Raw genomic sequence first — 26074 nt, 5'->3', positions numbered from 1 at the left:
TCCCAGGAGATCATGTATTCCCACCTTTTTTTCCAACACTGAATGTCCAGGATCTCGTAAACTTGATAGACCTAGTTCTCTTCGGTGGATACCTCTTGAGATCTTGGTACCTTCCGGAATTGCCAAATGAGGACTAAGGGCTTGAGGAGGGAGACATGGGAGACATGGAAGACATTATGGACTCCCAAAGAAGTGAATAGGTGCAGTTGATAGGTAATAGGCCCCACCTGACGGGAAACAGGGAATGGCCCGATGTAATGAGGTGTGAGCCTTATGGAAGGCATTATGAGCCAGATATGGTGGATACTCAGCCAAACCTTGCCCCCAGGTCTAAACTACGCTACCGGCCGCCAGTGAGCATCCATTGGTTTTTGAGCAACTTTCCGAAGCATCTCTTCCATACAAATCCAGAGTTCCTGGAGCTCCTGAGTGGTTAGTTGGGCTGCTGGGGAAGGAACGGACAATGGGACTGGCAGCGGAGGAGAAAGCTGTCTTCCGTACACAATCTAAAATGGTGATGATCCCATGGCAGAGCTAATTTGGGAATTGTGGGAGAATTCTGCCCATGGAAGGAGAGCTGCCCTATATTAAAGTTTAGAAAGATGGTCAAGGCTTGTCTATTTCACCAGGCCTTTGCTAGTTAAGAAAGATGGTGCTGTGAAGATCGTGGCATACATGACTCCCTAACAATGTTACAGGTTTTAGGAAGTCTGTTAGGATTTGTTGGTATGTGGGTCCTGGGCTGAGGTGAGAGATGGTACCGCCCACAGGGAAGAGTCCTGTGAGCCTCACCGTCGAGAGGCGAGGTCTCAGCAGTCGTCAGACACAGCTTGTAGAATAGAGTCTTTATTAGAGAAGATAGAAAGGCACTGCCCATGAAGCGGGGAGTGCAGGAGAAAGTCACAGAGTCTATGCAGTGGGGTATACCCAAGGGGAACACCTCTGTAGTGAAGATACGGCAATGGTCCGCAGAGTGGGGTACACCAATGAAGCTCCTCAGTAGAGATGATACGGTAGTGATCCGTGGAGCAGGGCACACCAGTGAGGTGTCCTGAGAAGAGATGATACGATAGTGGTCCGCAGCACGGGGTACACAGATGAGGGTTCCTCACTAGAGATGGTACAGTAGTGGTCCGCAGTGCAGGGTACACCGATGAGGATTCCACACTAGAGATGGTATGGTAGTGGTCCGCAACGCAGGGTACACCGATGAGGGTTCCACACTAGAGATGGTACAGTAGTAGTGATACAGTAGTGATCCATAGAGTGGTGGTACTCACAGTAGCAAAGGTTCCAGGAGAAGCCCCGGGAAATGGGGCAAGCAGCAGTCCAAGACGAAAGGCCCTCCAAGGAGCAGATAGCCAGAGACGAGGAAGGGCCCTCAAGGAGCGGGTACCCAGAGCGTCTCACATCAAAGGAGCAAGAACTGGAACGGGAAGTCCGTAGTGAGCGAAGCAGATTCAGCAATGAGGGAACTCGTTGTCAAGTCGTAGGTAGGCAGGGCCAGCAGGCTTAAATGTCCTGGAAGGATGACGTCATCCAAAGGGGATGCCCCCGAGGTTCCTGCCATGACGTGCTTAAGATGGACCCGTGCGCGCGTGTACCTAGGGGTTCCGAGGGCAAGATGGTGGTCGGCAGCGTCCATGGTGTCCAGGGAGGCCTGGGAACGGTAGGCAGGCCAGTGATAGTGGCAGAAGCCTCAAGTCTTCCCAATGGAGTCAAAGCTGGAAAGAAGGAGGTGAGCAACAGCGGTCACAGCCATCTGTGACCGACGGGCGCAACAAAGTGTTTACTATTTTATGTTGCAGAGGTAGAGACAATCGAAAAGACAGGGATTTGTCTATGTAGTTATGTCTGATGCTACTGTTCCTGATGTTTGACAATGGTTTATGTTTTAAAGAGTTGTCTTACCTATTTTTATTTTTATGTATTTATGTTTCGTGCCAATGTTTTAAAGTTTTTATATTTGTGTATTAATGAATTCTGAATGTTTTTATGGAAACTGCTTAGGAATTTTGATACGTGGTCTACAAATTTTAAATACATAAATAAATAAAACAACAAATTTCTGTGTAAGACAGGTTAACAAAGGGAAAAGGAGAACGAGAACAATGTGGTTATCAAAGGTGGCAGCAAATAAGATAACGCCAAAGAGATGTGCATTCAAAAAATAAAAAATAAATCACAGGTAAAGGAGAATTTGCAGCACTATCAAGGAAAAGAAATAGAGGCAGAAAGGATCATTAGATGTGCAAAGGCCAAAACAGAGGAGAAAACTACCAGCTAATTAAAGGAGATAATACCTTCTTTAGAGACATAAGGGTGAAATGGAAAAAAAAAACAATGTAGTATTTACAAAGAATAGGACCAGCAGAAGGATCAGTATTTACAGAAATAGGAGAAAATAGAACTGGTAAATGTGAAGTGATTACGAACCAAATTGCAGAGAAGGAGGTACTTGAATTACTTACACAGAGGAGAGTGGATACAGCCATGGGACCTGATGGTAGTATACACCTCTTACAATTCTATTCAACTTATCCGTGAAGATGGGAAAGTTTCCAATGGACTGAGGGACCACAGATGTAATCTCACTGCACAAAAACAGGAACAAGGAGTAGAAAAGCAACAACAAGCTTATTAGTCTAACTTCATAAGTGGGCAAAACTCTGGAAACAACGCCTTGTAACAAGTAGATTATAGGACACCAGACTAAATAGTTTCACGAAGGGAAGACCTTGTCAGACAAACTTTAATTAGTTCTTGAAAGAAGTGACAAAAGTGGTGTATAAGGGAGGTGCAGTAGATGTTTAGTAAGACTTTTGACATGGTTCCACATAGAAGACTCGTAGACAAGCTGAATGACATGGGACTATGTAATTTAGCTAAGGAATAGAATACAAAGAGTTGTAATGCATGGAATTCACTCTGGTGAAGGTAAAGTGAACAGTGGGGTACTCAAGAGATCAGAGCTAGCACTAATTCTCTTCGATATCTTTACTAGCAACATTGCAGAGGAACTTGAGGGAAAGTATGTTTGCAGATGATACAAAAATCTGTAACAGAGCACAGAAGGAGAGAAAAAACTGCAAAGTGAATTGATAAAATTAGAATAGTCAAAAGTTTGGAAAATGAACTTCAGATGAAAAAGTGTAAAATCTTACAATACAGGATACAAAAGTCATCTAGTTACATATCAGAAGGACAAGAAATGGATCTAGAAGTAATCAGGTCAGCAGCCTGAAGCCAGCCAGTCATGTAATAAAATAACATGGAAAGCTAAGAGTATGTATGACTGAATAAGAAGATATATCATCAGAAGGAAAATGGAGGTAATATTGCCCTTGTAGAGTGAAACCTCACCTCAAGTATGTGTACAGATCTGGAACCAATATTTCGAAAGCCTATTGAAAGGATGGAGCAGTTCTGAGAAGGGCTGCTAAAATGATGCAGGACCTACAATACAAATATAATGAAAAAAGGCTTATGACACTCAAAATACACTCATTGCAGGAACAAATGAAAAGGGGGTTATAATAGAAACTTTCAACTATGTAAAAAGCTTCAATAAATTACAGAAATGTGAATTTTTCATAGACAAGAAATTTCAAGGACTCATAATCTGAGCTTTTAAAGAGGAAGATTTAGAGGAAACGAGAGAAAATATTTCTTCACTCAGATGGTAATAGACACTTAGAATAACCTACTAGCAGAAATGAAGAAAGAAGAACTGTGACAAAATCAAGGATACTTGGGACAGATATAGAAGACAGTGGTAGGGACCAAGGTTGGGAGGTTGCATAATTGTAAACAAACCAACCTTAATTCTCTAGAGGACAGAGGCAAGAGGAGAGGTAAAAAGGAGAAAGCAAAGTGTAGATAAAAGAAGTTGAGCTAGTGATGCCTCAGGTCATGGGGCCACTAGTGATGCCACAAGTCAGAATGCTACAACTCCTTAAAAATCAACTGGATTTATGCCAACTGATTAGGGGTGGCCAACAAGGTGATAAGAAAAAATCCAGGGCAATGTAGGAAGCAAGACCTAGCAAAACCACAGATCATGGAGTAGCTAGGTTAGAACCAGAGGTCAACAAATCCCCAGAAGCCAACTAGGTCAATCCTGCAGGCTGGTAATAGTTATATACTATCCAACAAGGCTATGGGGATCTAGGCAGCCAAATGTCTGAGCAACAGTCTCATTCATGTTTGACCAAAAGCTTCACTAGCTCTGGTAGATATTTAGATTATCACAAAGCTTGGTGATAATATATGGAGAGCTGAGGTGTGGTCATGGAGGAAGAATTCAAACCATATTAGTGCTGGACCAGTCCTAAGTAATTTGGATGGGTATTGAGATTTTGTGGTCTGTGGTGTCAAAAGATGCTGATAGATCCTGGAGTACTAGGAGGACAGCTTGGCCATGATATAAAAAGAGTTTTAGGTCATCAACTAAACTGACTAGAGCAGTTTCAGTTATATGATGGGTTTGAAACCAAATTTGAAAGGGTCCAAATGGTTTGTGAGTTGTAGAAAGTCAGTCAGTTTTAACAAAAATGCTTTTTAAATAATCTTGCTAAGGAAATGGAGATTAGAGATAGTTGCTTGGGTCATTTGAATCCAGGTTTGGTTTCTTCAGTTTAGGTCTGACCACAGTTTTTTTTAGGTATTTTGGTAGGTGGCCCTCTGGAGAAAGCTGAATAGTCATGGTGTGACTTGTTTGATGAGCCAGGAGTAGCAGAGATTTTCCAGGCATGTCATGGATTTGATGTTAGAGAGGAGGGAGTCCCCCTCTTCTTCAAGTGTGTGTGTGTGTGTTGGGAGGGGCAGGGTTTATGCTTCATTGCTCCTCTCATAGTGCCTTCCAGTGTTCCTGCCATTGTTCAGTCACATTGTCCCTACTGTAGTGCCATTGTGAGTTTTTGTCACTGTTAGTACTGTTTTACCCCTCTCATGGTGTCACTATTCATAATACTTTGCCCCTCTAATGGTACATTGTGCATACCACTGTTTGTTTGTGCTGCTTTGCCATTCCTTGGGGTGTTCATGCCATTGTTATTGGTACCCTTTGCCACTCTTTTGATGCCTTGGGCTATTCTTGATACTGAGCTGCTTTGTCTCTTTTGGGGTGACCTATAGTACTGAATGTAGTCCGCATTGAAGTGCCTGAAAGGTGGAATATAAAAATCAAATAAATAAAAATATGAATATACTTGGGGGTTTCATGTCAATGTCTGTGCAGTTTTTTTCCCTCTTATGACACCTTGGGATGTTCAAACTACTGTTGGTGCTGTTTTACTCCTCTTTTTATTTCCTTTGGTCTTTATGCCACTGTTGGTGTTGTTTTGTCCCTCTTTTGGTATCTTGGGTGTTCATGGCAATGTTGTTGCCCATTTCTCCTCTTTTGGTGCTTTGGGGTGTTCATGCCACTTTTGGTGCCAGTTGCCCCTCTTTTGATACCTTGGGCTTTTCATGCACTGTTTCTGCTGCTTTGCACCTTTCACAGGGCCATGAGATATTTGTCCACTTTTCATTCATTTTGCCCCACTTTTGGTGCTGTGGGATGTGTTAACTGGCCAGTTTAAATTCTTGTGTGGCAGTGGAGTGCTCAAGCCATTCTTTATGCCATTTGCTTCACTTTTGGTGTCTTGCTGTGCTCTACTTTTAATGCCTACCTGCAAGTATGATGAAACTTGGATGGAAAACCCCAATGTTATAGTCTATCGCTTCCCCCATTGACTTTAATAGAAACATGACAGCAGAAAAAGACCATATGGCCTATCTAGTTTGCTCATCCACACAACTGTTCAGATGTACAATCTCTACCTCTCTATGAGAAATCCCCTGTGTTTGTCCCATGCTTTCTTGAATTCAGATACTGGACCGCTTTGTTTGGTAGAGCTTGTAGAGATCCCTTATAAGCTTCCCTGATGGGTCTTGTTGAGAAGTGAAGTTTGAGCGGAAACTGAAGATCGAGCGGGACCTGGTGGTGGATGCTTTTATGAATAATAGTGAGAGATTTGTGAAGGATTCTAAAGCTAGCTGGGAGCCAATGTAAATCCTTGAGGATAGGCATAATGTGATCTCTCCAATTAGTTTTCATCAGGAGCATCTGAAGGGGTTTCATCAGGAGCATCTGAAGGGGTTTTGTGGCAGATGCTGGGAGGCCTAGAAGAATAGCATTACAGTAATCTAGCTTAGAGAACAAAATGGCCTGGAGAACAGTTCTGAAATCATGGTGGTATAGTAGAGACTTGAGCCTTTTCAGCACCTGTAGTTTATAGAAGCAATCCTTGGTAGTGAGGTTTATGAACTTCTTTAAACTCAGATGACTATCGATTATAACTCCCAAGTCTCTTGCTTGTGTGATATGAGTGTGAGTGTTGGAGTGCAAATTCTGGTGGTGGTCAAAGTCTTCTGGAGTGATAAGGAGGAGTTCCGTCTTGGCTGAATTCAGCACCAGGTTGAGGCCGGTCAGGAGGAGGTTGATCCTTTGTAGGCAGATGTCCCATTGCTTGAGTGCTTTTGCCATGGATTCGGTTACAGGGATCAGAATTTGTACATCGTCCACATATATGTAGTATTTTAGATTTAAGGTAGTGAGCAGTTGGCAGAGGGGAAGGAGGTAGATATTGAACAGGGTGGGAGATAGAGAAGATCCCTGGGGAACTCCAAGTGGAGAATTGATGCGTGGAGATTCCTTATTATTGATTTTGACTTTATAGCCTCTGTTGCTGAGAAATGAGTCAAACCATCTGAGTGCTGCTCCTGTTAATCCTATGTCTGATAGCTGATTTAATAGGATGGAGTGGTTAACTGTATCGAATGCAGCGTAAATATCGAGGAGCACTAACAAGAAGGAATGCCCTTTGTCAAGGCCCATGCTGATGTGGTCCGTGAGGGAGATGAGGAGAGTTTCAGTGCTGTGTGATTTACGGAATTCGTATTGTGAAGCATGGAGCAATTTATGTTCTTCGAGATACTCCAATAGTTGGTTGTTAACCACTTTTTCCATGATCTTGGCTACGAATGGCAGGTTGGAAATGGGGTGGAAATTGTTGGGGTCACCAGAGTCCAGGTTTGGTTTCTTGAGTATGGGTTTAAGAGAGGCCAGTTTGAGAAGGATTCCCATGATGCATCCAACTTTGAAAAGGAGGGTGAGGAACTGGGTTGCGTGTTAGGGCTGGTTGTCAGTCTAGCTAGAATGTTGGAAATTTTATTCTGGAAGAAGAGTGCCAGATCATTAGCTTTCGATTGCGCTTGGTCATCTGGAACGGGTGGGGTGGCAGTTTTAGTGAGTTCTGCTACGTAAGAAAAGAGGGCCTTCGCGTCGAATACCAGATGTAAAAATCCCTTTTTGTTCAGAGTGTAGCATTTCTGTAATAATGGAGCACAGTTTTATATTTGGCTAGAGAGCAAGGGTTAGGGGTCTTCCGCCATTTCTTTCTGTCTGAGGTCTTGTTTTAGTGAGTGGAGCTCCTTTGTGAACCATGGTTGTTTAATTTTTTTCTGAGTATGGTTGATTTTCTTTGTCAGGTGAGGGCATACGCTGTTGGCTACTGCCTCCGTGATGTTGTACCAAGAGAGTAGGGCTGAGTTAGGGTTAGATAAATCAAGGTTAGGAAGTTCTTTAACCAGAGAGTTGCTGAGGACTTCTGAAGTGCAGGATTTCCTGTAGTGCAATGTAATGTGGGGGGGATGAGCTGAGGGTCTTCCTATCATCTTGATGGTGGAGGTGATAATAGAATGGTCAGACCATGGAACTGGGAGGCATAAAGGGGGTGAATATGAGTGAAGCTGGAATTAATGAATATAAGGTCGAGCATATGACCGGCTTTATGCGTGGGCTCATTGATAAGTTGCTTGAATCCCATGGCCATGAGGGTGGTTAAGAATGCTTTACAGTTGGAAGAAAGTGGGGTTGAATTGATATGAAGATTGAAGTCCCCTAAAATTATGGCTGTGGAATCCAGAATTAGGTATTTAGCTATGGTTTCTACTAAAGGTGAGGCATCAGCATCTAGCAAACCTGGCGGAGCATATGTGAGGAGGATTTGGAGTGAATTGGATTTAAACAAGCCTACTTCTAGCTTAGATACCATTTTGATAGGTTATAGGGTTAGACTAAGTCCTTTTTTGGTCGCTAAGAGGAGCCCTACACCTTTTTCTTTGTCTGGGGAGTGAGAAGACATCATATAGGTGAGTAGGAAGTTGATTTATCAGGGCAGAATCCGTCGGCTTGAGCCAGGTCTCTGTTATAGCACAGATGTCAGGCTTGGAGTTGAGTAAGTAGTCATGAAGGATGTGGGTTTTCTTGGTGATCGATTGGGCATTGAATAAAGTGATGATAAATAGGGCGAGTCCTAGGAGTTGGGTAATAGGAGAGATCATGATAGGGATAAGAGTTCTATTGGGGAGGGTTCGGTACTGCATTGGTAAGTTCTCTCTAGCAAAGGAGCTGTAGTGTAGGATGGGTATTGAGTAGCCTTGCGTTATGGAGAATTTTGGGTGGTCACGTCGTGTCGTAGAGTATATTCGAGGATGGTGGGTTAGTGAGGTCCTGAGGTGAGATGGTATGGGGCGAGGGTGAGTTAGCTTCTATCAATCTTGGATCCATCTGCTGGGAGATTGCAAGTGGGAGATTTAGACCGATAAATACTGCTAAACACTGGGCCGTGCACTGGGACGCACTAAGGGGCGCACAAAGGAGAAGGCCCCTTTGTCGCGCTCCTTTGGCGTGCGACGCCCGGCGCGCGGTACCGAGGAACAGGCCCTAATTTAAAGGGCTGCTGCTGTGCCGCTCCCTGGGATCGGGCCTCCGATTGGCCGGCGACGAGGTACGGGCGCAGCTTAGGCTGCCTCGGGACGGTGAGGGCTGAATCGGGGCGGTAGCGCAATGAAAATGGGATCTCTTACCCCGGGTGACTCACTGAATGGTGCAGGTCTCCTGACCTGTGCTGTGCTGGGCCGCCCTGCTTCTTCTTTAAGGTTTGCAACTTGTTCAATATGAGTTGTTTTTTATTTTATTATCTATTTATGCATTTTTACAAATATAATTATCAAGTAACTTACTTGAACAGAAATACAGGTGTGCAGATAAAATAAATCACATTGCATTCCCTTATATGAAGGTAAAACTATATTATTTCTTTTTTTTTTATATATTTATTCTTTATTGGATTTTTTAAATCATTACAAAGAAAATACTTTGCTCAGAAATTCTGTAACATTATTTTCAAACAGAAATACATATGAAGTATCATCTAATATTTAGACCACAAACATTAAAAAATAATAAAATTAAATAGAGGAGAAAGGAAATCTTGGGAGTTCAGAGAAGAAATACATATGCGTGTCTAACAAAGGAATAAGTCACACCTATTAATTTACCTCAATTGCATATGATCTGTGTAAATTAGCCTGGTTCCTGATTAGGAGAGGAGGTTGTAAAGGCCCTCTTTCTAGAATCTATGAATACTCTAAGTTGTTCCGGGGCATAAAAAATATATACATCTCTGTTTAAGGTAACAACCCCTTTACAGGGGTATCTTAGAAGAAACTTTGCCCCAAGTGTATTCACTTCCTGTCTCATAGAAAGAAAGGCCTTCCTCCTCTCCTGATTTGTTTTTGATAAGTCTGGGAATATTTGGATTTTTTGGCCCATAAAACTCTCATTAATATGTTGAAAATAACACTTCATAAACAAGCTAACATCCGTTTCTGTAACCAAGGAAATCAGTAAAGTCGCTCTATCATAAATTTCTATAGAAGATTCTAATATTTCTGTCAAGTTACTTAAATTTACTTGTGGTGGATTACTTTCTCTATTCCTGTTAAATGGGAGAAAATAGATCTTATTTATATATGGAATCTGATCAGTTGGTATTTTCAGAACTTCTAATATATATCTACTCAAAGTCATTCGAGGAGATTCCCCTATTACTTTTGGAAAATTCAAAAGTCTTAGGTTCAACCTTCGAAGTCTATTTTCAATAAGTTCCACTCTTCTATTAGTCATTTGTTTATCTTGAATCAACGCTTGACACATATTCTGAGACGATTTTACTGCTGTTTGTAATTCCATAATTTTGCTTGAATTTTCACAAATTTTTTCATCATGCTCCTGGGATATTTTATCCAATTTCCCAGACATTAAATTTAGTTGCCTCGTCAGCCCTTGAAAACGTGGGCCATATGAGGTTACTAATTCCCAAAGGGAATCTAGGGTCACCGGGCCTTCCTTAACTAGTTCAAAAACCGCAGCCCCTCCTTGTGCCCCTACTAGGTCTTCCTCTACTATAAATTCTCCAGATTGTATTCGCGAGCTTTCTCTGCCTTGACTAAGGCTTTGCATAGTAGGGGACTCCACATGCTGCGGTACTAAACTTCCATGCTCACTTGATGTACCCAGTTCCTGACTCACTGTGTCCACTCCCTCCAATTTGTTCACTGGACTCACCGGTACTGTGTTCAAATTTGTGGTCACAAGTGGTGGAGACTGACCTGGAGCAAGTGGTGTCCTCAGATCTGGAGGGCTTAAAGTTGTTTCCCCAGACAATCGCGATGCTCCCAACAGCGCTTCGTCAGTGGGGATTTTAGCTTCTCCTTCATGGTAAATAGCTGTAAGTTCGGGGATAGTCTTTTGCCCGGGTGGTAGGGAGGGTATTGAGGGATTCACCCTCACACGACCTTTTCTCTTTGGGGGCATTATTATTATGCCACCCGCTGAAAATCTTCAGGCAAGCCGAACCACTGCAGTGGTGTGACTTCTCCTCTATGGCAGCTGGGAAGGCCAAGAGTTGCTCGCCTACTCCGACTATTCCGGACTAAGCTGGACAAAGCCGCGCGCGCCCCTTAGGCGCGCGCAGCTTTGGCGGTGCGCCTAAGGGGCGCCGGCGGCGGTGGCGCGCCGTTCTCGCGCCGCTTTTATGGCGCGTGGGCCCCTCTTGATGACGTCGTCAGGGCCGAGAGGAGGGAGTGTAGGTGGTATTAGCTGGGGGAATTCTCACCCGATGTCTCTCAGTCCAATTCCAGCTGCAATGAACGCCGCTCTCGTGCCGCTTTTATGGCACGTGGGCCCCTCTTGATGACGTCGTCAGGGCCGAGCGGAGGGAGTGTAGGTGGTATTAACTGGGGGAATTCTCACCCGATGTCTCTCAGTCCAATTCCAGCTGCAATGAACGCCGCTCTCGCGCCGCTTTTATGGCACGTGGGCCCCTCTTGATGACGTCGTCAGGGCCGAGCGGAGGGAGTGTAGGTGGTATTAGCTGGGGGAATTCTCACCCGATGTCTCTCAGTCCAATTCCAGCTGCAATGAACGCCGCTCTCGCGCCGCTTTTATGGCGCGTGGGCCCCTCTTGATGACGTCGTCAGGGCCGAGCGGAGAGAGTGTAGGTGGTATTAGCTGGGGGAATTCTCACCCGATGTCTCTCAGTCCAATTCCAGCTGCACTATATTATTTCTAATACACCTGTCTTACAAGCCCCCAAAAGGATACCCAAGATTACACTATCCTAAAGGAATTCTTATACTAATACAAGAAAATTTAGCTATAGGACAGCTCCAATTAAATGACCTCTTCATTTATGGCCCGGGGAAGAGCTAAATTGCAGGCCTTCTCTTCTAACCAGAAATTCAGTTAACTAAAATGGCTGGAAAAATATATATGATACCCCTCTATGTTTTATCAGACACTTACATGGGAATTTTAATATAAAAAACATACCCAATTGAATCACCTTTGGTTTAAGCAACAAAAATTGTGTGTGTGTGAGAGAGAGAGAGAGAGAGAGAGAGATACAGCATGTGAGAATGAGAGCCTGTGTGTGTGTGTGTGTGTGTGTGTGTGAGTGTGAGTGTGTGTGTGTGTGTGAAAAAGAGACAGCATGTGAGAATGAGAACCTGAGTGTGTGTTTGAGGGAAGAAGGGAAGAAGACAGGTGGAGAGAAAAGAAACAGAAAAAAAGGAGACCCTGTAAAAGGAATTGGCAAAAGACCAAGAAAGGGAAGGTAGGGAAAAAAAGGCCTGTGACCAACCAATTAGAAAACTAATATCAAATAGCAAAGGTAAAAAAATAAAAATAATAATTTTTGAATTTTTAGCGATTGGCATATGCTATCTTTGGGAATGTGCAAGAATAGTACTTTCTCTATGCCGATCTCACAATGTACAAGATCAGCATGGAGGAACTGGAAGCCCCACACATTTTTATACCATGAGGCCTGGTTAGAGGAGGCAGCAGAATGGGCTTCAGTGCCAGTAGCAGCGATCAGCGTCTCCCCAATAGTCACGTGGCAGCAGTGACAGCGGCAGCAGAGGAATAAGAGAGGCTCCGAGGTTGTTGGCAAAAGAAAGAGAGAGGGGGCGTCTGCCTTCAGTGTGCCCATGTGTATGAGTGGAAATCTGCCTTGGGGTGTGTGTGTGTGTGAATGAATGGGTACCTTCCTGGCATACCTGGGAACTCTCCAGATTTGGCCTGGAGACTCCGGAATTCTAAAGGAATTGTCGGGTCTCTGGGCTAACATCAGAAAACTTCAGATCCTGCTGCAGAAGCAGACCCTGGAAAAAAAAAGTCACTGGGCGTGCCACTGAAGGGAGATCTATCGGGGCTTCCCAACCCAGAAGGAGGAGGAGTGTGGGCCCCACGCCAGAAGGAAGAGACCCATCTAGACATATGCGTGAGAAGAAGGAACACGGGCTACACGCCGGAAAGAAGACGGGCTGCGAGTCAACACATGCAGAAGAACAAGGAGCATTTCTCTCCCCCTGCCCCTGAAAAAGGAAGAGATCCATTGCCCATGCAGCTGCAAGGAGGAGGCGTGTAGGAAAGAGGAGGAGCTATATTGGGCCCGTGCAAGGGAAGTTGCTTGAAGGAGATCTGTCAACTCTGGAAGAGGAGGCTGATGTCATTGGTAGGTTTGGGGTGAGGACTGTGTGTGAAAGAGGAGTGAGTGCATGTTTGTGTGTGGAAGAAGAAGAGAAGTGAATGTGCATGTGTGTGTGTGAGAGTGCATGCATGCATATGATAGAGGGAGAGAAGTGTGTGTGTGAAAAAGGGAGAGCAGTGAGTGCATGTGTGTGAGAATGCATGTTTGTGTGTGGAAGAAGAAGAGAAGTGAATGTGCATGTGTGTGTGTGTGAGAGTGCATGTATGCATATGATGGAGGGAGAGCAGTGAGTGCATGTGTGTGAATGCATGTATGTGTGTGGAAAAGGAAGAGAAGTGAGTGTGCATGTGTACGATAGAGGGAGAGAAGTGTGTGTGTATGTGATAAAGTGCATGTATGTGTGTGAGTGAGAATGAATTGGTGCCTGCCTGAGGTCTATGTGTGTGTGTGTATGAGAATGAATGTATGCATGCCTGGGGGTGGGAGCAGCAGTGTGAGAATGAATGGGAACTTGCCTGGGGGTGTGTGTGTGTATCTGAGGGAGCCAGTGAGAGTGAGAGCATGTGTGTGTTTGAGAGAATCTGGGGGAGTAAGAGCTTGTGTGGGAGGAGGGTGGGGGGAGAGAGAGGGTCTTACAGCCTGAGAGTGTGTCAGTGTCTGTGAGGGAGGGAAGTTGTGTGTGTGTATAAGAGTATGTATGTATGTGTGATAGTGTATGTGTGAAAGAGAATGGACATGCAGTATGTGTGTGTGAGAGAGGATAAAGTTTGTGCACCTCCCCCTCCAAAAACCATAACAATTTTAGTGTGACTGGAAATCAAAAGATATCAGGTATGGAAAGTGGAGACATTTTTAAAATTCTTATTAGGTTTAACTGATGAATGTTATTTGATGTCTCTTATTTAGAAATATTTTGTTTTTTTGAGAACATTTAAAAAATTTTTTGATGTCCTGTTCATCAGCCATTTTGAAATATTTATTCTATTAGTATTGTTTTACTATTATGATTAATGTTATATTTCTTGATTTATTATTGTTTTATGAGGAGTGATGGTGTTTCTATTTTTCCATTGTTGCACTGCATACAGGTCTGGCTTCATGCAGTTTCCAGTTTAGTTTTTGTCTGCACATTTCTGCTTATATTTTATTCTATATTTGGTGTTGATCAGTCTGTGTTCTATATGTGTGATCAAAGGGACGTATTCTGCTGGCATGTAGTTTCTGTGTAGGGATACAGCAGCCTGACTTATTTTGTTTTCCTAATAAGAGGTGTATTGGTGTTTTAGAACCTGGCGTCATATTTGTAGTGTTGTTTTTTTCAAAGGTAGGGTTGTTACTGCTTGAGTGCTAGCATTCAGTGCTGTTTTGGTATGGGAGGTGTATTTATTTATTTAAAATATTTCTAGGTTGCTTATAGCAAACATATTGTACTAAGCAGATTACAATGTAAACATAAAATATATCATAATATCATTGTTATTCAGATAACTCATGGCTTTCTGAGGGCTAAGCCCACATCAAAAGTATTTTATAATAGGACTAATACCAAATGTCTTTTGTGCAGGGTTTTCTGGTTGGCACCATTAATATACATGTTGCTGTGATATTTTTACCTCTGAAGGCTATGAATATCTTTTTCCCTGTACAATCTGTTATTATAAATGCACAGTTTTTAATTGTATGTGGTGAGGGTTAGTGTGTAAAGTTCGCCTAGTGCGCCTGTATCCTTGCACCGACCTGGAGAGAGTGTACCACACACTGACCCCTCCCCCCCCCCCACACACACACGCACTATTCACCCATTTCCCACTTCTCCAGGGGGCAAATGCTGCGGAAATGTGGGAGGCAGGTTGTAGTGTTTCTGGGAGTGCAGCAGGGTTGCCAGCTTCCAAGAAATATCATCAGGGATGCACTGCCTGCCACTTCATTGGGAATTCTGACCCTTCCCTTCCCCCTTCTGTAGCATTTCCAGTCACCGGAAGGGCCAGACTCCAAGGGGACTCTCTCCCCTCCTTGACCCTCTCGATGATTTGACCTGTGCTTTGCCTTTCAGGCACGGGCAGAGTGAGGGAGGGGGGCACTATCTCTCCCTCGCCTCAGGCAGCAGAATGCCTTAAGTGGCCCCTGACCATAATCATCATATTGTGATAGCTATAGTGCTCCATTTAATATTGTACTTGCATTGCTAACAATGTATAGAATATTTAAAGTTTTTATGATGAGTGTAGATGTGTGAGGTATGAATGTAGTGTGTGAGTATAAATAAGTTGATTTAATACAAAAGGAAGTTTTATGGTAATTTGATAACATAATAAGAAATGTAGAAAAGTTATAGATGATTGGAGTTGCATTCTTAGTTTTGATATATAAAGGACTTATGTAGCTAAGCAGCAGCCACTAATTATAAGCGCATATTCAGCGGCTGCTACTTAACCACAAAAGGCCTTATCTGGCTAAGTAGCACTGAACGCAGTTTGACTATCAGGCCCCCTATGTTTGTTGTCTGTTTTGACATATTTATTATTTTCATGGTTTTAATATTATGAATGATGTCTTATATCTATTAATTTTATTGCGTGATGTTTTGTGAGGAGTGATTGTTTCTGTTTTTCCATTGTTCCACTGTATAATACACTCGGGCTGGTTGTGGTTACCAGAGCATATGTTTGTGAGCAAGAGAGAACCAATGAGCATATGTTTGAGCAAGAGGACTATTTAATCCTGTATGCTTGTATGTGAGTGTAAAAGAGAGCCTTGAGCCAGTGAGCATGTGTGTGAGCAAGAACGAGTCAGTGAACATGTGTGTAAGCATGTATGTGAGAGAGCACGAGTGAGTCAGTGAGCATGTATGAGAGAGAGAGTAAGTGATCTAGTGAACATGTGTGTGAGAGAGAATTTGTGTGAGAATGAACATGTCTGTTAGACAGAGAAGAAAGTTTGTGCATATCTCCCACTCCTTACTAATCCATGACAATCTCAAGGTGATTGGGATCTAAAGTTCCCAGGTTCGGAGAGGAGGGAATTTATTTTAGTTTTAATTTTAATTATTGGATATTTGCTGTGTCTGCTAGATTGAAATATTTTACTGATGTTTGGGAAATTAAAATGAAATGTTATATGTTCGTAATCATTGGACATTCTTTTCATCAGCTGTTTTGAAATATTTATTCTTTTTATGTTTGGTTTTACTATTATGATTGATGCTTTATATTTCTTGATGTTATTGTTTGATGTTTAGTGAGGAATGATATTTGTTTTTCCATTCCATAAGGTCTGGCTTGTTGTGGTTTCAAGTTCAGTTTTTGTCTGCATGTTTCTATTTATACTTTATTATCTCTTCATTTTATATTTGGTGAGGGTCTGTCTGTGTTCTGCATGTGTGACCGAGATGAGGTATCTTGCTAGTAAGGCTTCCTCCAAGGAGTGACTAGGTGTGCACCAATTTTTTTTTTCGTGCGAGCAACAATTTTTTAAACCAACAATTTTTGAGCGCCAGCATTAGTGTTCTATTTCTGTGTATAGCACAAAGAAAAATGTATGCGAGCGATCATGTAAAACCTGTGAGCAATGCACTAAAATGTATGAGCAATCACTGACGTGCTCAGCTTAAAGGGTACTATGGTGTGTAGTTTTTGTGCAGGGATCTATAACAGCTTGGCTTGTTCTGTTTTCCTATTGGCAGGTGCATTGGTGTTTAAGGTCTGATGTAATATTTGCAGTGTTGCCTTTTCATAGGTCGGGTTATTACTGTTTGAGTACTGGCAGTTAATGCTGTTTTCATATGGGAGCGTTACTATATTGCAATTCCGTTGACTTAGAGCTTTCTGAAGGCCGAGCCCATGCCTAACACCCTTTACAATAAGTTATAATTCCCTATGACTACAGGTGGCTTTTTTGCAGAGTTTTCTGGCTTGTACCATAGTAGTGCATATAAATAATATACATGTTGTACATTATGGGGCAGATTTTCAAAGGGGTACGCGTGTAAGATACGCGCGTACCCCCCGAAAACCTGCCTCAAGCTCCCCCTGCGCGCGCCGAGCCTATGTTGAATAGGCTCGGCGGAGCGTGCAAGTCCCGGGATGCGGGTAAGTCCCGGAGCTTTCCTGGGGGGGGGGGGCGTGTTGGGAGGGCGTGTCGCGGCGGCACGTCATCCGGGGTGGGGCTGAGGGTGTGGTTCCAGCTTGGGGGTGTTTCGGGGGCGTGGCCGAGGCCTCCGAAACTGCTCCCGGGCCGGGGAATCGCGTGCCGGCAGCCGGCCCGGCGCGCGCAAGTTACGTCTGCCTCAGGCAGGCATAACTTTGCCAACAAAGGTAGGGGAGGGGGGTTAGATAGGGCTGGGAGGGTGGGTTAGGTAGGGGAAGGGAGGGGAGGGGAGGGGAGGGGAAGGTGCGGGGGGTGGAAGGAAAGATCCCTCCGAGGCCGCTCCGATTTTGGAGCGGCCTCAGAGGGAACGGAGGCAGGCTGCGCGGCTCGGCGCGTGCAGGCTGCCGATTTTGCGCAGCCTTGCGCGCGCCGACCCCGGATTTTAAAAGATACGCACGGCTATGCGTGTATCTATTAAAATCCGGTGTACTTTTGTTTGCGCCAGTCGCGCGAACAAAAGTACGCGCGGGTGCAGTTTTTTAAAATCTACCCCTATATTTTTACCTTAAAAGACTGCACTTTGAATGTTCTTGTTCATGTAAAATCTGTTATTATAAATTACCCTTGCTCCAGCCCTGGCTGAACTGGTTTCACAAGAGAAAGCCGGATTCCCATCTGGAGCTGGGTTAATGGCTCTCCTTCGTCTTGGCCAGGGCTTACGTTTTTCTTTTTATAAGCCCAAGGGAAAAGTATGAATCACTTCTGGTTCCCTTTCTCATGGAGAAAGTAGGCAGAGTAAAGCCTGGGGAACCATGAAAGCAGCGGACTGTGTAGCCTGCACACAATGGGAATGCACTGGAGCGATGGGAGGGTGGCAGAGAAGTGGAGGCAAGCTGCAGGCACAGGAAGGGAGAGAGTGAGCCAGGAGGAAGTACCCGTGCAGTGTTGAGGAGGCTTCTATCTGAGGTGACTGGATTGAGCTGTGGAACCAGCAAGTCTCAGGGTGGGATTGGAAACGGAGGAAGCTGCTGCAGAATGAGGAAGGGCTGGCAGCAAGCAAGAACTGCACCGTGATGTGGTAGTGCTGAGGTGGGGGCACGTACTGTATGAGCACATAAGTAGCAGCACAACAGTAGCACGTTGGAGAGTGTGTGTGTGTCTGTGTCACACAGAGAGGACACATATCTATGCATATACTTTGTGTCAGAGAGAGAGTGCGTGTGTGTGTCTCTCTCTCTCTGACACACACACACACACACACTCTCGCTCTTAGTGTGTGGGTTTATCTGTGTGTCCATGAGAAAGTGTTTGAGAAAGAGAGTGTGTATCAATGTGCCAATACAATTTCTGCAATCTATAAATCTGCTTGTGTGACTGAGCATGTGTGTGTGTCTGACATTGGCTGGCGGTGCAGTTGTCTCCTTACTTTCACTAGTTCAAGAGCTGCTTGGTTGGCCAGACCCAGGATATGCATCTATGTATGTTAACGGGTTTACAGCTTTGTTTACTTACTGCTAGTCTAGAGTATACTCTATTTCTTTGTTATTTAGGGAAAAATGTAACATTTATTTTGGAGATATTTAGGCTTAATTCTGCCAGGTTCCAGAGTCGATGTGGCGTGCTTTAGTGAGCTGTTGACACATGTGCTGCAGAGAAAGTGCACAAGGGAATCAGATACCCTGTGGGCCGGTTTCGAAAAAATCCCCCAAGTTGATATTTTCCTGCAATCCGCCCCTGCTCCTCAGTCTTCCCTCTTTTATGTTCATCCCATGAGCCCTCATTTCAGAGTCTCCTTTCCATTGAAAGAGACTCGCTTTCTGTGAATTGATAACTCTGAGGTATTTAAATGTCTGAATGTATCTCCTCAATATCATCTTTCTTTCCTGTAGGGTATACATGTTTAGATCTTCAATTCTGTCCCCATATGCTTTGCAATGAAGACTGCTAATCATTTTGGTAGCCACTCTCTGGCCTAACTCCAACCTGTTTCTATCCTTTTGAAGGTGCAGTCTCCAGAATTGTACACAGTACTCCAAATGAGGTTTCACCAAAGACTTATACAGGGGCAATATCGCCTCATTTTTCTGCTAACCATTCTTCTACCTATCCACCCAAGCATCTTTCTGGCATTTTCCATCATTTTATCCACTTGCTTGGCCACTAGAAGGTGATCTTTTGATAGTCACTGTCTAGTCCTGCTCTTATTTAGTGCATAGAAGAATATTCAGCCCCTAGGCTGTACTGTTCCCTTGGGATTTTGCAGCCCAAATGCATGATTGCATTTTTTCAGCATTAAATCATAGCTTCCAGACTGTAGACTATTCCTCAACCTTTTCCGATAGTCCTTCCACAACATTAGTAATGTCTCTCTCCTTTCAGCAAGCTCCATTTGCCATTTATCTTAGTTCCCTCCCACTCCCACAATAGAAATGATATAAGTGACTTAAAAAAGCTATAGCATGGGAAATGATAACAAAGAAAATGACAGAAATGGCATAATAAACAAAATAATGACAAACCCAAAGATTTGGCCATGCACTCCCCAAGATTTTGTAGGGGGACATTTTACTTTTTGAACCATCAGCCCTGAATTATCTCACCTTCTTCAGTAAATGGTGGAAAACGACTTTGCTGCACATCATGTTGTTCTTTTCGTTGCGCTGCATTTCCAAACAAAGGAAAATCACTTGCATTAATGATCTGTGAGTACATTCACCAAAATGTGGTGAAACAAAATAATTTAAAATATATTTGACACCTGAGTCAGCAAAGCAGGAGAAAAACTAATTTAGGTAGCTTTACTAAACCAATTTTCCATTCTAATCATTACGAAACATAGAGATATCTATAATTCACATTTTAACCAATCAATGTTTTCCTCAGGAACCTATTCATTCATTGGCCATACTCATACATTTTTGATTGAATTAATCAGGAGTTTTCCTGGTTCTTCTGCTTGAAGGCCTCAGAATTATCCAGCCATTTGTGATGAAGGTTTTCTCATTAATCTTTCTCTTCTGGGGGTTTGATGGAGCCTCCAACCCTGCTGGACTTACTCCGTGAAATAAATTTTTTATGAGGATGAGAATGAATATGATTATTCATTGTCTGAGTACAACTGCTCTTATATGATCTATGGAAGATATCCAAGAATGCTAAATGGCATTGCCTTTGTTTTTCTTTACCCTTCCATACACTGGAGACTTTAATAGGTGAACCTTATTAGGCTAAATATCTGTCCTGTTGAACAGACCATTAGGCATTGCTATGAGGTAACAGGATGGTAAGTACAACCTCCAAAAGGAGGCTTGCTAGTTTCAGACATCGGATTAGGCCTGGGGTAGCCACAATCTCTGCCCAATCTGATGTCATGCAATATAGTGACTTGCCAATTCTCCTTCCCTCTCACATAAGCCAGTAGCAGGAGCAATGTTTGAGTAAACACCATCTCCTGCTGCCACGGGGTCTGTCTCACAATAGGAACAGTGCAATCTTGTGGCTTCTACCATGAAACTGACCCTGCAGCAGCAGGAGTCGATTGCTCAAATGATTTTCCTGCTGCTGGCATGCAATGGGCAGGGCAATGAGGAGGATCCAGAGAGCAAGTAGCTGTGGGTCTGCCATGGTCAGCCTCAGTGCTGAGAGTGGGAGGTGGAAGAGCTTTGGAAGGGGGTGTGAGAAGAGAGATGAGTAGAGTGAAAAGGTGGGGATGAGCATAAAGGTGGGGAAGAACATACGGAGAGGCAAGAAGGGGAGAAAGCATCTGGATGGAGGAGAATAAGAAGCAGAAGAGCCAAGGGTTGGAAGGAGTGAGGTTGAGGGGAAATGCATAAAGAGGAAGGTTAGAAAAGTGGAAGAGTTTTTAGAGGGAGGTTTTGCACTGGAGGTGGACCCTTGGGATGAGGTGGGGTTGACGCAACCCATAGATAGGGACCTACAGGTCCCCACTGTCGGCAGACGAAGTGGGCTGATGGATGGAGGCCAGCTGGCGCTTCACCAATACCAGCCCTCGATCCCTATGGGTTGAGCCTTTGTGTGTTGGGGCCAGCTGGACTTAGGTGGGCCTCCATATGTCATCATCGATGGAGGGATCGAGGTCAGCCCAGAGATAGCAGTAGAGAGATGGTACAGTCTTGTACTAGATGAGGTAGTGTCCCGGAGTCTCGGGCGCCAAAGGAACAAAATCAGACAGGGGGCGCCCGAGCAAGAGAAGGCCGAAGCCTGAATAGGCCAAGTCCAGGACGTAGGCTGAAGAGGCATCGTAGAGAAAGCTTGAGTCAGGACTGGCGGCAATCTGGAAGTAGTGGCAAGCAAGGATGAGGTCTGATCATGGAGATAGTCAAACATAGTCAGGCAATACAGAGGTCTGGGTCTGGAGAGAGACAACGGAGTAGTCAGGTAATGCAGAGGTCTGGGTCTGGAGAGAGGCAACGGCATGTTCAGGTGAAGCAGAGGTTCGGGCTTGGAGAGAGTCAATGGCGTGGTCAGGCGAAGCAGAGGTCCGGGCTTGGAGAGAGTCAACGGCGTGTTTAGGCAAAGCAGAGTCAAAGTCCGTGTAGGCAATCTGAGGAAGGGTTGAAGAGCAGGAACGCAAGAACAAGGAAATCAGGAACAGGAGTCAACGAGGAGCAGGAACACAGGAACGAGATGAATCTCTCAGGAGGCAATGAGTACTCGACCAGCGAGGAGACCTGTTGCAAAGGCAAAGCTTGGGAGCGAAGTCTGGGCTTATATACCAGTGTTCCGCTGACATCATCATCCGGGGCCGTGGCTCGGTTCCCGCCGTGGGCCCTACTTAAGCTTTAGTGATGTGTGCGCCTAGGGAGGGGCGTGGCACCGAGTAGCAGCATCTCTTCGCGGGCCATGCGGAGAGGCTCAACGTGGAGCAGTGGAAGTGGTAGCTGGACTGGAGACACAAGGGTCTGACAGGGTCTGTAGCTGAGCTGGAGGCACCAGGGGTGGCCTGAGGACGGAACTAGCAGCTTACCACTAGAGGTGTGAATCGTGTGATCTATCGTCTTAACGATCGATTTTGGCTGGGGGGGGGGGAGGGAAATCGGATCGTCGTGTTTTGTTTTGTTTTGAAATCGTTAAAAATCGTAAATCGGGGGAGGGCGGGAAAACCGGCACACCAAAAAAACCCTAATACCCACCCCGAACCTTTAAAACAAACCCCCACTCTCCCGAACCCCCCCAAAATGTTTTAAATGACCTGGGGTCCAGTGGGAGGGTCCCGGAGCGATCCTGGCGCGATGTCCCACTCTCTGGCCACACCAAAAAAACCCTAACACTCACCTGAACCTTTAAAACAAACCCCCACCCCCCCGAACCCCCCAAAATGTTTTAAATGACCTGGGGTCCAGTGGGAGGGTCCCGGCGCGATCCCGGCGCGATGTCCCACTCTCTGGCCACAACAAAAAAAACCCCTAACACCTACCCTGAACCTTTAAAACAAACCCCCACCCTCCCGAACCCCCCCAAAATGTTTTAAATGACCTGGGGTCCCGGCGCGATGATCCCGGCGCGATGTCCCGCTCTCTGGCCACGACTGCTGTGAAGAGAAATGGCGCCGGTGGCCCTTTGCCCTTATCATGTGACAGGGCAAAGGTAGCGCCGGCGCCATTTTAATTCCTAGCTCCCGACGTCACACGTCCAGGAGATCGCTCCCGGACCCCTGCTGGACCCCCAGGGACTTTTGGCCAGCTTGGGGGGGCCTCCTGACCCCCACAAGACTTGCCAAAAGTCCAGCGGGGGTCCGGGAACGACCTCTTGCACTCGAGCCACTCGAGCCATATTGCAAAATAGCGCCGGCTGGCGCTATTTTGCAATATGGCGTGCATGCAAGAGGTCATTCCCGGACCCCCGCTGGACTTTTGGCAAGTCTTGTGGGGGTCAGGAGGCCCCCCCAATCTGGCCAAAAGTCCCTGGGGGTCCAGCGGGCGTCCAGGAGCGATCTCCTGGACGCGTGACGTCGGGAGCTAGGAATCAAAATGGCGCCGGCGCTACCTTTGCCCTCTCACATGATAAGGGCAAAGGGCCACGGCGCCATTTCTCTTCACAGCAGTCATGGCCAGAGAGCGGGACATCGCGCCGGGATCATCGCGCCGGGACCCCAGGTCATTTAAAATATTTTTGGGGGGTTCAGGAGGGTGGGGGTTTGTTTTAAAGGTTCGGGGTGGGTGTTAGGGTTTTTTTGGTGTGCCGGTTTTCCCGCCCCCTGTTTAACGATACAATACAAATGCCCCTGACGATAAATCGTGGGCATTTGTATTGTATCGTGCACTCTAACGATTTTGGACGATTTTAAAATTATCTGACGATAATTTTAATCGTTCAAAAACGATTCACATCCCTACTTACCACTGCCAGAGACTGGGGATCAGGCACTGGAGTTACTGAAGAGAGGTGAGGAGGCCGTGCTGCGGGTCTGCCATGGACGGCATGCGTAACAGGAGGAAGATGACGATAAGGGGGAAAAGCCTTTCTAGATGTGAGTGAAAAGGGGACAAAACCTCTAGAGACAGAGTTGTGAGAAGGAGAAAAGAGAAGATGGAGGGAGGGAGGGAGAGAGAAAGGCAGAAAATCAAAAGAAAGATAGGGTTCTCCAAATGATAGGCCTTGGGGCATAAGAACCACAATTGTTGCATTGAATTAAAGCCATTCTTTCTGATTAATTAAAATCCTAAAGATAAGGTAAGGTATGGTTAGTCCCTAGCAAATATTTTTAATAGGTATTTGAACTAAAAATAAGTGTTATCCAGTAAAGATTAATAGGCAGCGTATGCAAATCAAATTAACAAGCAATATGACAGTATAATTTATATCTAGGCTGTAAGGAACTACTAAAGATTTTTTCTAGGTCTCAAACATTTTTCCAGCCCATAGTTTTAAGGGATGCTGAAAACATAGAAATGTATCAGCTGAACCAAAAAATTATTAAATCAGGTTGTGTTCTAAATCAGGGGATCTTCCTGTACATGTAGTTTACAGGAAAAAGATCTAGGCATCATAATGGATAATACTTTAAAATTGTTGGCTCAGTGTGCTGCAGCAGTCAAAAGAGTAAACAGAATGTTAGGCATTATTAGGAAGGGAATGGTTAATAAAACGGAAAATGTCATAATGCCTCTATATCGCTCCATGGTGAGACCGCACCTGGAATACTATGTACAATTCTAGTCTCCGCATCTCAAAAAAGATATAGTTGCGATGGAGAAGGTACAGAGAAGGGCAACCAAAATGATAAAGGGGATGGAACAGCTCTCCTATAAGGAAAGGCTGAAGAGGTTAGGGCTGTTCAGCTTGGAGAAGAGACGGCTGAGGGGGGATATGATAGATGTCTTTAAGATCATGAGAGGTCTTGAACGAGTAGATGTGAATCAGTTATTTACGCTTTTGAATAATAGAAGGACTAGGGGGCATTTCATGAAGTTAGCAAGTAGCACATTTAAGACTAATCAGAGAAAATTCTTTTTCACTCAACGCACAACAAAGCTCTGGAATTTGTTGCCAGAGGATGTGGTTAGTGCAGTTAGTGTAGCTGGGTTCAAAAAAGGTTTGGATATGTTCTTGGAGGAGAGGTCCATTAATGGCTATTAATCAAATTTACTTACGGGCGGATTTTAAAAGCCTTGCTCGCGTAAATCCGGGCAGATTTACGTGAGCAGGGGCTTGCGCACCGGCGCGCCTATTTTCCATAGGCCGCCGGCGAGCACAGAGCCCCGTGACGCGCGTAGGTCCCGGGGTTTTCAGAAGGGGGCGTGTCGGGGGCGGGGCCGAACGACGCGGCGTTTTGGGGGTGGGATGCGGGGTTTCTGGGGCGGGCCCGGGGGCGTGGTTTCGACCCGGGGCGTTCCGGGGCGCGGCCGTGCCCTCCGGAACCGCCCCCGGGTTGGGTCTCGGCGCGCCAGCAGCCCGCTGGCACGCGTGGATTTACGTCTCCTTCCGGGAGGCGTAAATCCATGGATAAAGGTAAGGGGGGGGGGTTTAGATAGGGCCGGGGGGGGGGGGGGGGTTAGGGAGAGGAAGGGAGGGGAAGGTGAGGGGAGGGCGAAAGAGAGTTCCCTCCGAGGCCGCTCCGATTTCGGAGCGGCCTCGGAGGGAACGGAGGCAGGCTGTGCGGCTCGGCACGTGCCGGCTGCCCAAAATTGGCAGCCTTGCGCGCGCCGATCCAGGATTTTAGAGGATATGCGCGGCTATGCGCGTATCCTCTAAAATCCTGCGCAAACAAAAGTACGCGATCGCTCAGTTTTTAAAAATCTACCCCTTAGGGAATAGCCACTGCTATTAATTGCATCAGTGGCATGGGATCTTCTTAGTGTTTGGGTAATTGCTAGGGATGTGAATCGTTTTAGGACGATTAAAATTATCGTCCGATAATTTTAATATCGTCTTAAACCGTTATGGAACACAATACAATACAGATTCTAACGATTTATCGTTATAAATCGTTAGAATCGTGAGCCGGCACACTAAAACCCCCTAAAAACCCCCCCCCGACCCTTTAAATTAAAACCCCCACCCTCCCGAACCCCCCCCCAAATAACTTAAATAACCTGCGGGTCCAGCGGCGGTCCGGAACGGCAGCGGTCCGGAACGGGCTCCTGCTCTGAATCTTGTCGTCTTCAGCCAGCGCCATTTTCCAAAATGGCGCCGAAAAATGGCGGCGGCCATAGACGAAAAAGATTGGACGGCAGGAGGTCCTTCCGGACCCCCGCTGGACTTTTGGCAAGTCTTGTGGGGGTCAGGAGGCCCCCCACAAGCTGGCCAAAAGTTCCTGGAGGTCCAGCGGGGGTCAGGGAGCGATTTCCCGCCGCGAATCGTTTTCGTACGGAAAATGGCGCCGGCAGGAGATCGACTGCAGGAGGTCGTTCAGCGAGGGTTCCGGCGCCTCGCTGAACGACCTCCTGCAGTCGATCTCCTGCCGGGGGGGGGGCCTCCTGACCCGGCCGGCCATACGCATATGGCGCCGGCCATATGCGTATGGCCGGTGCCATTTTCCGTACGAAAACGATTCGCGGCGGGAAATCGCTCCCTGACCCCCGCTGGACCTCCAGGAACTTTTGGCCAGCTTGTGGGGGGCCTCCTGACCCCCACGAGACTTG

The 26074-nt window shown here is 45.5% G+C and overlaps 1 protein-coding gene across 1 annotated transcript in view; it reads right to left on the bottom strand.

The window, feature by feature from the left end:
* The window catches only part of LOC115093320, a 211272-nt gene that overhangs the window by 166239 nt on the left and 18959 nt on the right, over positions 1-26074 (bottom strand). Inside the window, exon 2 of the mRNA XM_029604958.1 lies at positions 19571-19630. The gene's annotated coding sequence lies outside the window, so the exon portion shown is untranslated. The remainder of the gene's footprint in view (positions 1-19570; positions 19631-26074) is intronic.

Source organism: Rhinatrema bivittatum, chromosome 6, assembly GCF_901001135.1.
Source record: "Rhinatrema bivittatum chromosome 6, aRhiBiv1.1, whole genome shotgun sequence".
Classification (NCBI taxonomy): Eukaryota; Metazoa; Chordata; class Amphibia; order Gymnophiona; family Rhinatrematidae; genus Rhinatrema; species Rhinatrema bivittatum.
The sequence above is the reverse complement of the archived record's forward strand: the minus strand, read 5'-3'. Positions and strand labels throughout refer to the sequence as shown.